Below are 17,999 nucleotides of genomic sequence, written 5' to 3'. Positions count from 1 at the left end.
GCTCGCGCTGGGAGTTGGAGACTGGAGCTGTTCCTATTCGGCCATCTTGCTCCGCCCCCCCTGAGTCTGCACTTTATTCAAATTCCCATAGATTTTACCTAAAGTTCCTTTCATTTCCAGGATCCCCTCCAGAATACTAACTACATTATTTTAGTTTTCATGTTTCCTTAGGCTCCTCTTGGGTATGATAGTTTCTCAGACTTTATTTGTTTCTGATGACCTTTATCATTTTTAGGAGTATTAATTATACATTTGTAGAAAGTATTGGGAACTTGTCTGATGTTTTCACATGATTAGACTGGGGTTGTGAATTTGGGGAAGAAAGACCACAGAGGTAAATTGTTATTTTCATCAAATCATATTAAGGGTACATACTATCAACATTTCTTATCACTGTTGATGTTGATCTTGATCATCTGGCTGAGGTAGTATTTGTCAGAGGTATCCATTTTAAAGATACTCTTCTTTCCCTGTTTTCATATTGCAGTTTTTGGGAAGAAGTCACTGGGTGCAGCCTACATTTAAGGAATGGGGTGTTATGTTCCACCTTCTTGAAGGTGGATTATCTACATAAATTATTTTGAATTCTTCGGCAAGGGAAATTTATCTCTTCTTTCTTTCTTCTCCCCTCCCCACCTCACTCCCTCCCTCTCTTTTTTGGTTCATGGCTGTTTTACACTTTGGGCTACAGTTCAATACTACCTTAATTTGTTACTCAAAATGTTTCAGCTTTAGGCATTGGTTCTGGTATCCCTTTGCTATATCCACAAAATTTGGTGAGGGAGTTTCTCTGAGCACTCCCTTACTTTCTGGTATAACTGCAGACAGTTATACCAGGCTCTTCTTACACATGTCCTGCCCCAGTCCTAGAGTCAGTCATTTTTTCAAGGATTTCTGGTTACTTAGATTGGAAAATGGTATTAAAAACGAAAATCTGGATGCGACATGTGCTTGTTGCCAGTAGAGTATCATTTACTCTCAGCCTTCTCAGCTGACAGGGCGAGGGAATACATGTGAATATACTAACCTGTGTATACACAGACAGTCCCTGACTTATAATGATTTTTAACTATATCGTGGTGCAAAAAATCATATACATTCAGTATGCTCCCCAACTTACAATGGGGCTAAGTCTGGATAAACCCATTATAAGTTGAAAATACCTTAGTCGAAAATGCAGTTTTGACTTAAAGTATTTTTAATTTATGATGGGATTATCTGAATATAACCCCATCAAAAGTTCAGGAACATCTGTAAACATATCTACATGTAACTATTTGCATCTATATTAAGCCAAACAGTAGTTTATGCTGGTGTGTCCAACTGTAATCTATTACCACAGGGATCATCCTAGCCTCCTCCCTTCGCTTACCTTAAAATTTACACTTTAATAGTAAGAAACCTGGCTTCCACCATTTGCCATTCATTTACTTAATTGTTCAATTCTAGTACACATACACAGCAGTATCAGAATTGATGACTCATAACACTGTAGGAAATAACTATATCAACTAGAGCACATTAGCTATGTGCTGTTCCTTTTTCTTTTAGTCTTACGGATTACTCATTTTCAAATGGACTTAGGTCAGCAAATTTTATCCCAACACCCTTCAGTGAGGTTGTTCTATACATTTTGAAATACAATTAGATTATATTGTCACAGTCGATATTTCATCCTGGAACCCTCCAAATTCCAAAGTAATTTTGAAAAGTTTGCATACATTAAGGTTTACTCTTTGCTGTAAAGTCCTATAGGTTGTGAGAAATGCATAGTGTCGGCATGGCACGGTGGCTCATGCCTGTAATCCCAGCACTTTGGGAGGTGGAAAGGGGCAGATCGTTTGAGGTCAGGAGTTCAAGACCAACCTGACCAACATGGTGAAAAACTGTTTCTACTAAAAATACAAAAAAAAAAATACCTGGGCGTGGTGGTGCATGCCTGTAATCCCAGCTACTCAGGAGGCTGAGGCAAGAGAATCGCTTGAATCCAGAAGGCACAGATTGCAAAAAGCTGAGATTGCGCCATAGCACTCCAGCCTGGGTGACAGAACAAAACTCCGTCCAAAAAAAAAAAAAAAAAAAAGAAAGCATAGTCATTTATCCACCATTACAGTATCATTACAGTATTACACAGAATATTTTCACCACCCAAACAAAATCCACTATACTTCACATATTCAACTTTCTCCCCTCCCCTTTAGCTCCTAGCAACCACAAATCTTTTTTTTTTCTTTTTCTCTTTTATTTAAAAGAAAGGAATCAAGATTAACCCAAATCCACATATAAAAGGAGAAACCTTGCAGTTCTCAAATTTCTATATATCCTCTTTATATTATGATTTATAGCTCTCATTATGCTGTACCTTTACTCCATTGATTCTATCATGAGACTTACAGGAAGAAACAGTGAAACTGATCTCCACAGGACCACTATCATGCTTTTTAGTCTTAGTTTGTGGACTCCTATGCATATGCTGCAGGAAGGGATGACTCCCCATAGTTTCCGCTGATAGGAAGACCATATGAATAAGGGAAGAGAAATATGAATGAAACATCCATATAATCTAGCAAGGCTTTCTTGCTCTTTTTAATTTTTATTTTTATTTACTTATTTTTATATTATTTATTTTTAACTTTTACTACAGGTTCAGGGGTACAAGCACAGGCCTGTCACATAGGCAAACTCACATCATTTGCTGTACAGACCATTTCATAACCCAAGTACTAAGCCTGGTACCCATTAGTTGTTTTTTTCTGTTCCTCTCCCTCTTCCCACCTTCAACCAACTCTCAAGTAGAACCCAGTGTGTTTTTCCGCACTTTGTGTCCATGTATTCTCATCATTTAGCTCCCACTCATAAATGAGAACATGCAGTTTTGTTCCTGTGTTAGCTTGCTAAGGATGATGGCCTCCAGTTCCATCTATGTTCCTGCAAAGAACATGATCTTGTTATTTTTCATGGCTATGTAGTATTCCGCAATGTATGTGCACCATATTTTCTTTACCCATTCTACCATTGATGGGCATTTAGGTTGATTCCACGTCTTTGCTATTGTAAATAGTGCTGTAATGAACATGTGTGTGCATGCGTCTTCATGGTAGAATGATTTATGTTCCTTTGGGTATATATTCAGCATTGGGATTGCCGGGTTGAATGGTAGTTCTGTTTTTAGCTCTTTGAGGAATTGCCACACTGCTTTCCACAATGGCTGAACTAATTTGCACTCCAACTAACAGTGTATAAACATTCCATTTTCTCTGCAACCTACTGTTATTTTTTGACTTTTTACTAATAGCCATTCTGACTGGTGTGAGATGGTATGTCATTGTGGTTTTGATTTGCATATCTCTAATGATTGATGACACTGCACTTTTTTCATATGCTTGCTACCACATGTATGTCTTCTTTGAAAAGTGTCTGTTTATGTTCTTTGCCCACTTTTTAAAGGGGTTGTTTTTTCTTGTAAATTTGTTTAAGTGCCTTATAGATGTGGGCTATTAGACCTTTGTCAGATGCATAGTTTGTGAATATTTTCTCCCATTCTGTAGGTTGTCCATTTACTCTGTTGATAGTTTCTTTTGCTGTGCAGAAGCTCTTAAGTTTCATTATATCCCATTTGTTAATTTTTTCATTTGTTGCAATTGCTTTTGGCATCTTTGTCATGTAATCTTTGACAGTTCCTATGTCCAGAATGGTATTGTCTAGGTTATTTTACAGGGTTTTTATAGTTTCGGGTTTTACGTTTAAATCTTTAATCCATCTTGAGTTGGTTTCTGTATGTGGTATAAGGAAGGGATCCAGTTTCAATCTTCTACATATGACTAGCCAATTATCCCAGCATTAATTATTAAATAGGGAGTCCTTTTTCCATTGCTTGTTTTTGTCAGCTTTGTCAAAGATCAGATGATTGTAGGTATGTGGCCTTATTTATGGGCTCTCTATTCTGTTTCATTGGTCTATGTGTCTGTTTTTGTACCAGTGCCATGCTGTTTTGTTTACTGTAGCCCTGTAGTATAACTGAAGTTGGAAAATGTGAGACCTCCAGCTTTGTTCTTTCTGCTTAGGATTGCTTTGGTCATTTGGTCTGTTTTTGGGTTCCATATGAATTTTAAAATAGTTTTTTCTAGTTCTGTGAAGACTGTTGGTAGCTTGATAGAAATAGCATTGAATCTGTAAGTTGTTTTGGGAAGTATGGCCATTTAATGATATTTATTCTTCCTGTCCATGAGCATGGGATGTTTTTCCATTTGTGTCATCTCTGATTTTTTTGAGCAGTGTTTCATAATTCTCATTTTAGAAATCTTTCATCTCTCTGGTTAGCTGTATTCCTAGGTATTTTATTCTTTCTGTGGCAATTGTGAATGGGATTGCATTCCTGATTTGGCTCTTGGTTTGACTGTTGTTGGTGTATAGAAATGCTAATGATTTTTATACATTGATTTTTTATCCTGAAACTTTGTGAAGTTGTTTATCAGCTGAAGGAGCTTTTGGGCTAAGATGACGAGGTTTCTAGATATAGAATCATGTCAACTGCAAACAGGAACAGTTCAACTTCTTCTTTCCTATTTGGATGCCTTTTATTTCCTTCTCTTGCCTGATTGCTCTGGCAAGGGCTTCCAATGCTATGCTAAATATGAGTGGTGAGAGAGGGCTTCCTTGTCTTGTGTCAGTTTCAAGAGGAATGCTTCTAGCTTTTGCCCATTCAATATGATGTTGGCTGTGGGTTTTTCATATATACCTCTTATTATTTTGAAGTGTATTCCTTCAATACCTAGTTTAAGTGAGTGTTTTTAACATGAAGAGAAAGCCTTTCCTGCATCTATTGAGATAATTATGTGATTTTTGTCTTTAGTTCTATTTATGTGATGAATCACATTTATTGATTTGCTTATTTTGAGCCAATCTCGAATCCCAGGGATAAAGTATATTTGATCGTGGTGGACTCAATTTGTGATGTACTGCTGGATTCGGTTTGCAAGTGTTTTGTTGAGGATTTTTGCATCAGTGTTCCTCAATTATATTGGCCTGAAGTTTTCTTTTTTTGTTGTGTCTCTGCCAAGTTTTGGTATCAGGTTAATGCTGAGTTTGGGAAGACTCCCTCCTTCTCAATTTTTGGGAATAGTTTCAATAGGAATGATATCACCCCTTCTTTGTACATCTAGAATAATATGTCTGTGAATCTCTCTGGTCCTGGGCTTCTATTTGTTGGTAGGCTATTTATTACTGATTCAGTTATGGAGCTTGTTATTGGTCTGTCCAGAAAATCAATTTCTTTCTGGTTCAGTCTTGGAAGGGTGTCTGTGTTCAGGAATTTATCCATCTGTTTTCTTGTAATTCTTAGTTTCCTTGGATCGGGTTTTGCTTTTCCCCTGAGCCTCTATGATCTTTGTTTCTATCTGTATTCTGAATTCTATTTCTGTCATTTCAGCCAACTCGGTCTAGTTAAGAAACCTTGTTAGAGAACTAGTGTAGTCATTTGGAGAACATAAGACACTCTGGTCATTTGAGTTGTTGGAGTTCTTGCATTTGTTCTTTCTCATCTCTGCATGTATGTGTTCCTTTAACTGCTGGGCTGTCCCTGATTGAGTAGTCAGGTAGGGGCATGGTGGTTGTACTGGAGTCCCAGGTCAGGCAGCCGTGCCCAGTGAGAAGTGAGGACTAGGACCTTCATGGAGAACAGACAAGACACTTTAATGTGAGGTAGGTGCTCCTCTGGGGGTCTGGACCAGCACCTGGTCTCGTGGATGCTCCAGAGCCTGGAGACAGCAAGGGTGAGGGCTGGAAGACAGCAAAGATGGCAACCTGCCCCTTCCACTGGGAGCTCTGTCCCAGGAAGCTGCAGAGCTACTACTGGCTCCATAGTCCAGTGTGGGGTGGCTGGAGACCCAAGCCAGAAGAACTTGTCCAGTGAGGAAATATGGGATCAGGGACCCATGTAACAAAGACTCTGGCCACTTTTCCACAGGGCTGTTGCAGTATGCTGGGGTTCTGACCTAGTACCAAAACCTCAAGTTTTCCAGTACCTCAAGGTATCCAATCTTTTTATTGTCTCTAGAGCTTTGCCTTTTTAGAAATGTTAGATAATTAGAATCACACATTATGTAGCCTTTTTAGACTAGTTTCTTTCACTTAGCAATATTCATTTATGCATTTAAGTTTTATTCACGTCTTTTCATGTCTTGACAGCTCACTTCTTTTTATTGCTGAATAATATCTCATCGTATGGATGTGCCAAAATTATTTTATCCATTCACTTATTAAAGGACATCTTGGTTTCTTCCAATTTTTGGTGACTATGAAGAAAGCTGGTATAAACATCTCTGTGCAGGTTTTTGTTTTGTTTTGTTTTGTTTTGCAAGAGAACAAATCCACTTATTTATTTACTTTTCATTAGTTTAAGTCCTTGAGGGGTACAGTATTGTTACTGGAAACTCTGTGTTGGAATGGATTCTTTAACCTAGAAGATCAACAGAGCCAGTAATCTCGGTTCCTGTGATACTGAGCAAAGAATTGCAAACTAACACCAAAATGCAAGCTCAAAGCAGAGTTTACTGAAGAACAGTAATACACTCTCGGAGAGAGAGAGAGTGGGCTGATTTCTGCGAAGTGAAATCAGCCTCTCTACAAAACTCAGAGAGGTTTTATGCAGTTTTTGTGGGAAGGAGTTAGGGTTTGGCCTGTGTCTGAGTAAGAAGATGATGTCATTTTATTGGCAATATATGGACATATAGCTAAAATTAAACTGTGCATGTTCTTACTCATATTTTGTTAACAAAAGCCCATGGTAGGCGGCTGTAAAAGCACATGTAAATTTTATTATAATGATGGTATAATGAGCATGGGGTGAACTTGAGGACACAGTTCTATGTTACTGGGCATGTGCCACTTTAAGTAATTTCCACCTGTGCTACTTTAAGTAATTTCCACCTGTGCCCTACTTTCTCCTCCAGGATGTGTTGGCCCCCAGACTTTACCACAAACTCCAACTGTTAGGGTGGAATTAGGGCAGTTCTGGTGGTGAACTTAGGTGGGCCATGGGCTGTCTTAGTGACAGCCTTTCTGCTCTCTTTTCTTATCCCCTCCCAGCTGCTAATATCTATCTAATTACCTAAAAGTATCACATTGATTTTGTGTTCAATGGCCTTAGCAGGAAAGTTGTTTTGGAATTTATTACGAACAATGTCACTTTTTCCACGGGCACAAGTTGCCTTTTCCCAGATTACTCTGGTTTTGTTTGGTTTGCTAGCAGAAGTCACTGTGCTGTTCTTTGCTTCGTACGCAGAAGCACATCTCTTGACCAAACAGAATTCAGTTTCATCTTGGACACAAATACCTTCAATTTTAAGAAGAGCCGTGTGCTCCCTTTGGTTCCAGAGATCCCACTTAGAGCCATCAAAAGTGGCCTTGGAAAACAGTCTTCCAAACAGATTTACCTTTTAGAAGTCCTTTTCCCAGTAGGCCTCCACAGACTACAAGATGGTGGAAAGACCATGTTGAGGTTTTTTTTATGGATATACGTTTTCAAATCAGTTGGGTAAATATATAGGCATGATATCTGAATTGTTAGGTTTTCTTTTGAAATTTAGCCATTCTCATAAATATGTAGTGGTATGTCATTGTTACTTTAATTTGCAGTTCCTAATGACAAATGATGTTGAGCGTCTCATTTCCTTATTTCCCAACTGTGGATCTTCTTTGATGAGGTGTCCAGATCTTTAAATTATGTTTTCAATTGAGTTGTTTGTTTTGCTGTTGTTGTTATTGTTGAGTTTTAAGAGTTCTTCGTATATTTTGGATACAAGCCTTTTATCAGATATGTGTTTGCAAATATTTTCTTCAGTTCTGTAGTTTGTCTTTTCATTCTGTAAATAGTCTTTCGCAGAGCAGAAATTTTTAATTTTAATGACATCAATTTTTTTCTTTCATAGATTGTGCTTTTGATGTTGTATCTAAACACTCATCACTATAATCAAGGTCACCTAGATTTTTGCTGATGTTTTCTTATAGAAGTTTTATGTTTTGCATCCTACATTTGGGTCCACAATGCAATTTGAGTTAATTTGTGTGAAAGATGTAATGTTTCTCTATAGGTTTTGTTTTGTTTTTGCATGGACATTCTAGACTATTTGTTGAAAAGGCTATTCTTTCTCCATTGAATTTTCTTTATTTCTTTGTCAAAGATAAGTTGACTATATATGTGTTGGTCAATTTCTAGGCTCTACATTCTTTCCATCATTCTATGTGTCTATTCTTCCCCAATATAACAAGGTCTTAACTACTGTAACTTTGCATTAAGTCTTGAAATCAAGTAGTGTGAGTTCTCCAACTGTGTTCTTCTGTAGTATTGTGTTAGCTATTCTAAGTCTCTTACATTTTCATATGAACTTTAGAATCAGTTGGTTGATATTAACAAAATAGCTTGCTGGGATTTTATTGACATTGCATTGAATGTGTACACCAAATTGGGAAGAATTGGCATGTTAATAATATTTAGTCTTCCAACCAGTGCACATAGAATATCTTATCTCTCCATTTATTTATATCTCCATTCATTTATTTCATTGGAGTTTTATAGATTTTCACATACAGATTCTGTGCATAATTTGCTAGATTTAAACCTAAGTATTTCATTGTCTTTGGTTATATTGTAAATAGCATTGCTTTTCAAATTTCCATTTCAAGTTGTTCATTATTGATAAAGCAATTAACTTTTGTATATTATCCTTGTATCCTGTAAACTTCCTATGGTCCCTTATTCATTCTAGGAATTTTGTTGTTGAAAACCCTTTGGGATTTTCCACATAGATAATCATGTTATCTGTGAATAAAGACAGTTATATTTTTTCCTTTCCAGTCTACATACATTTATTTCCTTTTCTTATCTTATTGTACTTGTTAGGAATTCCAGTATGATGCTAACTAGGAGTGGTGGGGCAGTGTATCTTTGCCTTATTTATAATTTTAAGGAGAAAATGTTCAGTTAGTTATTTAAGACTGATATCCGCTGTAGGCCAATTTTAGATATTCTTTATCAAGTTAAGAAAGTTCTCTCTATCCTTTGTGTGCTGAAAGTTTGTTTTATGAATGGGTGTTAGTTTTTTGTCAACTGATTTTTCTGCACCAGTTGATAAGATCATATTTTTCTTCTTTAGCCTGTTGATGTGATGGATTATACTGACTGACTTTTAAATGTTGATTTTTGAGTTATTTGGAATGATTTTTGAACCAGCCTTGGATAACTAGAATAAATCCCACTTGGTCTTGATGTTTAATTATTTTTATACATTATTGAATTCAATTTGGTATATTTTATTGAGGATTTTAACATTTATTTTATGAGAGATTTTAGTCTGTAGTTTTCTTTCTTATAATATCTTTATCTGATTTTGGTATTGGAGTAATAGTGGTCTCATGAAATGAGTTAGAAAGTGTTCCCTGTACTTCTATTTTCTGGAAGAGATGGTGAGAATTTGTATCCTTTCTTCCTTAAATATTGATGGAATTCACAAATGAAACCAAATGGACAAGGTGCTTTACATTTTAGAAGTTAATGAATTATGGATTCAGTTTCCTTAATAGATATAATTCTATTCATATTTTCTAATCTTCCTTGTATGAATTTTGGTAATATGTATATTTTAGGAAGTTAGTCCATTTTACCTACGTTATTAAATTTGTGGGCATAAATTTGTTCAGAGTATTCATATATTATTCTTTTAACATCCATGGGAGTAGTAGTGATGACCATTCCTTCATTTCTGATGTTAGTAATTTGCATCTTCTTTCTTTTTTTCTTAGCACGGATAGAGATTTCAATTTTATTGACGTTTTCGAAGAAGCAGTTTTTGGTTATGTTGACTTTCTCTGTTGTTTTCCAGTTTTCAGTTTCACTGATTTCTGCTCTGATTTTTTATCATTTCTTTTCTTTTGCTTCCTTTTGAGTTTACATTGCTCTTCTTTCTCCAGTTTCCTAAGGTGAAGCTTAATAACTTTCCACCTTTTTTCTTTTCTAACATATACTTTTAATACTATGAAAACCTCACTGCTTTTGCTGCATCCCACAAACTTTGATAAGTTGCATTTTTATTTTAATTTAGTTCAAAGTATTTTAAAATTTCTCTTGAGATTTCTCTTTGACCTACATGTTATTTAGAAATACGCTGTTTAATCTCCAAACATTTCTGGTTTTCCCAGTTATCTTTCCGTTGTTGATTTCTAATTTAATTGTATGGTGGTTTGAGGACATACTTTGTATGATTTCTATTCTTTTAGATTTGTTAAGGTATGTTTATAGCCCAGAATGTGGTGTATCTTGGTGAATGTTCCACATGAGCTCGAGGAAGCAGTATATTCAGCTGTTGTTGGTTGGAATATTTTATGTCAGTTAGATCAAGTTGACTGAGAGTGTTCTTTAGATCAACTACACTCTTACTGATTTTCTGAATGCTTGACCTATCAATTACTGAAATTAGTGTTGAAGTCTCTAATACTGAAGTTGTTTATTTTTCTTCACAACTCCATCAGGTTTTGCCTCACATATTTTGACACTGGTTTTGGGTACATACACATGAAATATGTATTATCCTCTTTATATCTTGTTGAATTTGATTTGATAAATTTCTAAAAGATTTGTGCATGTATGTTCATGACGAATATTAGACTATAATTTATTTTTCTTGAAGAGTCCTTGGTAGGTTTTGGTATCAGATTTATGGTGACATCATAAAATGAGTTGAGAAGAGTTACCTTCTCTTTATTCTGAAAGAGTTTGAGTGTAACACTGGTAACATTTCTTCCTTAAATATTTCATAGGATTTGGCAATGAAGCTGTCTAAGCATAGAGCTATTTGTTAGAATATTAAGAAATTATGAACTTAATTTCTTTCAAGACTATTCAAATTTTACATTTCTTCTTGTTGCCGTTTTGATAAGTTGTATTTTCTAAGAAATTGGTCTATGTTATCTAATTCATCAAATCTTCTAGCATAAAACTTTTATAAAACTTTCTTGTTATCCTTTTAATGCCTGAGATTCTGTAATAACATTCTTTTATTCCCTATTTTTTTCTTTATCAGAATATGTCAGGATTTATAAATTTTCTTACTATTTTCAAAGAACCAAATGATGGCTTTGCTGATTTTCTCAATTGTCAGCTTTCTATTTTTTTATTTCTGCTCTTATCTGTATTATTTTATTTCTTGTTTACTTTTATTCTAATTTACGGTTTTTCTCCAGCTCTTTAAATTAGGAGTTTAGAACATTGATTGCAATTTCTTCTTCTAATTATTTATTTTCCTATAAAGCCTGCTTTAGTTGCATCTCATACATGTTAGTATGCTGTGTTTTAACTATTATTTAGATTGGATACTTTTTGTTGTTGTTGTTGAGACAGGGCCTCGCTGTGTGCCCAGACTGATCTCAAACTTCTGGCCTCAATTGATCCTCCTGCCTCTGCCTCCTAAAACGTTGGGATTACAGGTGTGAGCCACTGTGCTTGGCCTTAAAAATTTGTATAGATATTTCATTGTTATTGATTTCCCATTTAATCCCCTTGTGGTCAAGTTCTATATTATTTCATATTTGAAATTTATTAAGACTTATTTAACAGCCCATAGAATTATAGATCTTTGTGAGTGTTTCGGGCCCATTAATTTGGCCTCCACCAGGTCAAATGATTTACAGTGTAATACAACTCTTCCATATTATAATTAATCTTTGCCAATTTATTATATTAACTATATAATAGGGGTATTAAATTCCCTAACAATAATCTTAAATTTGTCTAATTATTTTTTTAGTCTGTCAAATATTGCTTTATGTATCTTGAAGGTCTGTTATTATGTGCTTACCTTATACTGGCTCTTTTATCTCTACTAACTTTGGTCTGTCCACATCCTGACATCCTTTAAGGAAGTGAAAAATAAAAAGATTCTATTTTGTTTTAGGCACTTTTCTTTTGGGTTTTTCTGTAATATTTAATCAGATCTAATGCTAAATGATACAAATACTATGACAAAAAAGTACAAGACACTATGAACATGTGTGCAATGGGGATCTAACCCTGTTACGGGAGCCAGAGTTTTCCTAAGTCATACATTTAAGGTAAAGTGGGTATTAGCTCTAGTTAGAAGTTGTGAAAGAGTATTCCAAGAGGGAGAACGTTATGTGCAAAAGCCCTGAGTCAAGGGAAGCTTGGCTCTTTGGAGAAACAGAAAGAGGTCCAGATTAGCTTCCCTGTATATTAAAAGCAGAAGTAGTAAATGAATGATAGGCATTCTAGATCACATTTTCATTAGACAAGAAGAAAGATTTACAATGTTCTAAGCTTCTAGATGTGGAGGCTTTGGAGCTTCCTGAGAGCACTAGAAATATTAAGAGATTTTAAGATGAGAAATGCCATGATCTGATGTGCAATTTTAAAAGATACTTAAAGTGCTGTGTGAGAATAAATTGTAGGGGGCAAGAAATGGATGCAGAGAGATCAGTTAAGAGGTGATTGAGGCCAGGCGCGGTTACTCACGCCTGTAATCCCAGCACTTTGGGAGGCCGAGGTGGGTGGATTACGAAGTCAAGAGTTCGAGACCAGCCTGACTAACATGGTGAAACCCCATCTGTACTAAAAATACAAAAATTAGCCGGGCATGGTGGTGAGTGCCTGTAATCCCAGCTACTCAGGAGGCTGAGGCAGGAGAATAGCTTGAACCTGGGAGGCAGAGGTTGCAGTGAGCCAAGATCATGCCACTGCACTCCAGTCTGGGTGACACAGCAAGACTCTGTCTCAAAAAAATAAATAAATAAATAAAAATAAAAATAAAGGTGATTGAAGTGATTAAGGTGGGAGAGAAATGATAGAACTTTTGGTTAAACTATATGCAGTAGAGGTGAAGAAGTGGAAAACATCAAGATATATTTTGTATGCAGAATTAATAGGAGGTGGTTATGAATTAGATATCCGTTAGAAGGGAGAATATTATAAAATGTCATTGATTACTTTTTGCATGTGTGCACTGTGGGGAGGGGAAGATAGGTTTTTAACATGTTGATTTTCAAGATGCCTGAGTTACATTAAAGAGAAAGTACCACACAAGCTATGAGATACATGAGCTAGAAAGAAGATCTAGGTTGAACATATATATGTGAGAGTTATGAATGCAGATGGCAACCAAGGCTATGAGAGTGCACGAAATAATTTAGGCAGGGCTCTCTGCTCCTCCTGTTTGTCAGACAGCCACATCTTCTCTCGCATTGCCAGCCACATCTCTGAGACACCACGGGGAAAGTGAAGGTAGGAGTCAACGGATTTGGTCGTATTGGGTGCCTTGTCACCAGGGCTGCTTATAACTCTGGTAAAGTAGGTATTGGCACCATCAATTACCCATTCATTGACCTCAACTACATGGTCTACATATTCCAGTATGATCCCACCCAAGGCAAATTCCATGGCACTGTCAAGGCTGAGAATGGGAAGTTTGTCATCAATGGAAATCCTATCACTATCTTCCAGGAGCGAGATCCCTCCAAAATCAAGTGGGGTGATGCTGGCGCTGAGTATGTCATGGAGTCCACTGGCGTCTTCACTGCCATGGAGAAGGCTGGGGCTCACTTGCAGTGGGGAGCCATAAGGGTCATCATCTCTGCCCCCTCTGCTGACCCCTCCATGTTCAGGGTGGGTGTGAACCATGAGAAGTATGACAACAGCCTCAAGATCATCAGCAATGCCTCCTGAACCACCAACTGCTTAGCACCCCTGGCCAAGGTCATCCATGACAACTTTGGTATCGTGGAAGGACTCATGACCACAGTCCACACCATCACTGCCACCCAGAAGACTGTGAATGGCCCCTCCAGGAAACTGTGGTGTGACATCCACAGGGCTCTCCAGAACATCATCCCTGCCTCTACTGGAGCTGCCAAGGCTGTGAAGAAGGTCATCTCTGAGCTGAATGGGAAGCTCACTGGCATGGCCTTCCATGTCCCCACTGCCAGCGTGTCAGTGGTGGACCTGACCTACCATCTGGAAAAACCTGCCAAATATCATGACATCAAGAAGGTGGTGAAGTAGGCATCAGAGGGCCCCCTCAAAGGCATCCTGGGCTACACTGAGCACCAGGTGGTCTCCTCCAACTTCAACAGCGACACCCACTCTTCCACCTTCTATGCTGGGGCTGGCATTGCCCTCAACGACCACTTTGTCAAGTTCATCTTCTGGTATGACAATGAATTTGACTATAACAACAGGGTGGTGGACCTCATGGCCCACATGGCCTCCAAGGTGTAAGACCCCTGGACCACCAGCCCCAGTGACAGCACAAGAGGAAGAGAGAGGTCCTCACTGTTGGGGAGTCCCTGGCATGCTCATCCCCCACCACACTGAATCTCCCCTCCTCACAGTTTCCATGAAGACCCCTTGAAGAGGGAGGGACCTAGGGAGCCCCATGTTGTCATGTACTATCAATAAAGTCCCCTGTGCTCAGCCAAAAATAATAATAATCATAATAGTTTAGGCAGGAAGGATAACATAAGTAAAAAAAACTTGTAAAGCAGCCAGAAGTAATTGAATTTTAACATTCACAGGCCACAAAGCAGAGGAGGAGCCGATAAGGATGAGAAAAAGGGAACAGACATATAAGTGATATTGCAGAAGCCAATGTTTTCCCTTAGGTGTTATTCACATTTGCTTTTGTGTATGGTGTATATGGATTCTTCAGGTTCAAGACAGTTTCTCCAAGATCAGAGGGAGGTCATTCATCTTTGTGTGGTTCACAGGCAGGTGAGTCCTATTGCAAAGTTGCTGAGTCCATAAAATTACAGTTCATTTACTGGCAAGTTCTTAAGCATTTATTCACATATAACCATTTTCCTTAAGAGGCATTCCCAGATCATCAGGATGGCTGGTAGGAGATAGCTTCTGGAATCAACTAAATGCTTTCCTAGAACCAAGTATTTTTCTGATGTCTTGGGTTTTTAAAAGTAAGTCCTTGAAATACAGCCTGTTTCTTTCCTCTATCATGGTGAGTTTTTTTCCTCTCAGGGGCTCTTTTTGTCTTCTCCTACCCTGAAAGCAGATTTCTCTTTAGTAATAGGAAGATAAGAGGAGGGTGAAAAGGCATTCCCCATTAACACTTGGAATTTATTACCAGGTTTCTTGGACCAAAGTTTGTTGATATCCATGAAGACAGAGATGTTACAGTAGTAAGTGAAGGGAATCACAACTCAGATAATACTTCAATTAAGAGTGACAAAACTTTTCCTGGTATAACCAAGCCAGGAAAAACTGGCAGAACCACCATGGTTTGGTCCTCTTATCACTATATGCTTGCATGTATGACTAGAAGTGTGGGATATGGCCTTGAAATATGGCTATGTGAAGAGAGACTGGGCTAATGGCTTTGACCGTAAAGAATATAGATTGGGTGTACATGTTGGGTGACACCGAAACAATGAATATACAATGTAAGTAATTCGTAGTTGTCATTCTTAGGAAATGAGTAGCATATGTATCTTAGAAATACGCACCAGGGGTTGCAAAGCTGAGGCGGCTTTCTGATATATGATTCTGTTGGAGGTGGTGGTGGGTGAACCTAACTTATTCCCAGTATCCAATATGCCTAGTTGAATGTCATTATAATAAATTTAGTAAGAGACAAATAGCAAACTAGGAAAATATATTTGCAACATATGCAGACAAACTGTTAATAACTTTATTATATGAAGATCTCTTACAAATCAATAGGAAAACGTAGACACAACTAATGGAAAATGTCTAAAGAATTCAAACAGGCAATTCTTGAAAGAAGGCTAAAATTGCAATAAACATGATAATCTGTCAAGCAACAATGAAATATCAATATTTACCTCTTAGACTGGTAATGATTTCAAAGCGTAAATTCAGCAAAGAGAATGGGGTGGGGAAATGAGCACCTTTTCATAAATTTTGGTGGAATTGTGAACTGGTATTATTTCTTGAGGTTAAGTGGGCACGATGTATCAAAATTTGTAAATCTAAAACCCTTTGGCCAGGTACAGTGACTCACACCTGTACTCCCAGCACTTTGGGAGGCTGAGGCTGGCAGATCGCATGACACCAAAAGTTTGAGACTAGTCTAGCTAACATGGTGAAACTCTGTCTCTAATAAAAATACAAAAATTAGCCAGATGTGATGGCACATGCCTGTAATCCCAGCTACTCGGGAGGCTGGGGCATGAGAATCGCTTGAACCCGGGAGGCAGATGTTGCAGTGAGCCAAGATGGTGCCACTGCACTCCATCCTGGGCGAGAGGGTGGGATGCCATCTCAGAACAAAACAACCGCCGGGCGCGGTGGCGGGCGCCTGTAGTCCCAGCTACTAAGGAGGCTGAGGCAGGAGAATGGCGTGAACCCAGGAGGCGGAGCTTGCAGTGAGCCGAGATCACGCCACTGCACTCCAACCTGGGCGACAGCGTGAGACTCCGTCTCAAAAAAAAAAAAAAAAAAAGAAGAACAAAACAACCACCTCCCCCCCTCAAAAAAAGTCCCAAACTTTTGACCCAGAAATTTCCCTTGTAAATATTTATGCTAAGAGTTATTAAACAAGTGCACAAAATTGCATACTGTGGATACTAATAGCCAAATTGATATAGTAATTCAAATTTGAAACAATCTAAATGCTCATCTATAGGGTAAATGGCTACATAAATGAGGGTATATCCATATTATGGAATATTAAGTAGTTGGTATTATGTTGAAAAGTATTCCTGATATATTAAGTTTTAAAAAAAAGCAGATTATATAGTAGCATTATTAAAAAATAACCATCTGTGTTAAGAAAAAAAGGCTTATATAGGCATGTGAAATGTATTTAGAATGGGAGATGAGATTATGGGGGGATTTTCATTTTGTTTCTATTTTGTTATTTTATCTGTGCTTATATATTATCAAGATAATCTATGTCCATTTAAATAAAAATAATTCATACAAGGTAACAAAAAGGTAAAAATCTTTAAACGTTTGAATGAAACATATCTCGTGGAAAACATTGTAATTCCAAGTTAGTCAAGTACCTGTGTTATATGATGGCTATAACGTGGGGGAGGAGTAGTGAGCAGAAAGAACAAAAGATTGGAACTGATAGACAGTAGTTAGTATTATCAACAATTTTCTCCATTTTCTCTAAGTAGCATCCATTTAGCAAAATTTACTTCTAGAAGATTTAAAGTCTTTCTCTACAAACTCTTTAATTAGGTTATTTCTTTTTACTCCTGACTCAACAGGCTTCCAAGTTCAGTTTTCTTTGAAGGCAGAGGTTGTTGACAATATTACCAACATGGAAAGGTGGACTAGGAAAAAAAAGGTGGATAGCTTGATTTATGTTGCTAACCTTGTATGGACTGTAAGACATTTAAAAATATTTTGTACTGGGCGTGGTGGCTCATGCCTGTAATCCCAGTGGTTTTGGAGGCCAAGGCAGGAGGACTGCTTGCAGGCGGGAGTTTGAGACCAGCCTCGCAACACAGCCAGTCCTCCTTCTCTACAATAAAATAAAATAAAATAAAATAAAATAAAATAAAATAAAATAATTAGCTGGACATGATTGTGCAGGCCTGTAGTCCCAGCTGTTTAGGAGGCTGAGGCAGGAGGATAGCTTGAGTCCAGGAATTCAGTGTTGCAGTAACCTATGATTGCACCATTGCAATCCAGCCTAGCTGACAGAGCGAGACCCTGTTACTAAAAAGAAAAAAAAAATTGCTCTTTTATACAAAAAAAATTTATGATAAAATATCCTCTCCCTTAGGTTTTGTAGGTAACAGTATCCTATTTGCATTTGATCCACATGAAAGAACTCTCTGTTCTCAAAATTTGCAGATGCTGTTGTTGCTTGTATTTGCTTTTATTCTGTTATGATGCTAACAAGATTTTGGTTAGATGGCTGTCATTCTAGGTGGCAGACATGCAGGTTTCCTTCCCTTTGCACAACTAAACTGGGTAGGCTTTGGTTCTGGGCAGTCACTGGTATTTATAA

The 17,999-nt window shown here is 37.5% G+C and overlaps 1 pseudogene; it reads left to right on the top strand.

Moving 5' to 3' along the window:
- Positions 1–17,999, top strand: part of LOC105531406 — a 58,306-nt pseudogene that overhangs the window by 38,154 nt on the left and 2,153 nt on the right.

The sequence above is a fragment of the Mandrillus leucophaeus genome, unplaced genomic scaffold (genome assembly GCF_000951045.1).
Source record: "Mandrillus leucophaeus isolate KB7577 unplaced genomic scaffold, Mleu.le_1.0 Scaffold882, whole genome shotgun sequence".
Lineage (NCBI taxonomy): Eukaryota > Metazoa > Chordata > Mammalia > Primates > Cercopithecidae > Mandrillus > Mandrillus leucophaeus.
The sequence above is the reverse complement of the archived record's forward strand: the minus strand, read 5'-3'. Positions and strand labels throughout refer to the sequence as shown.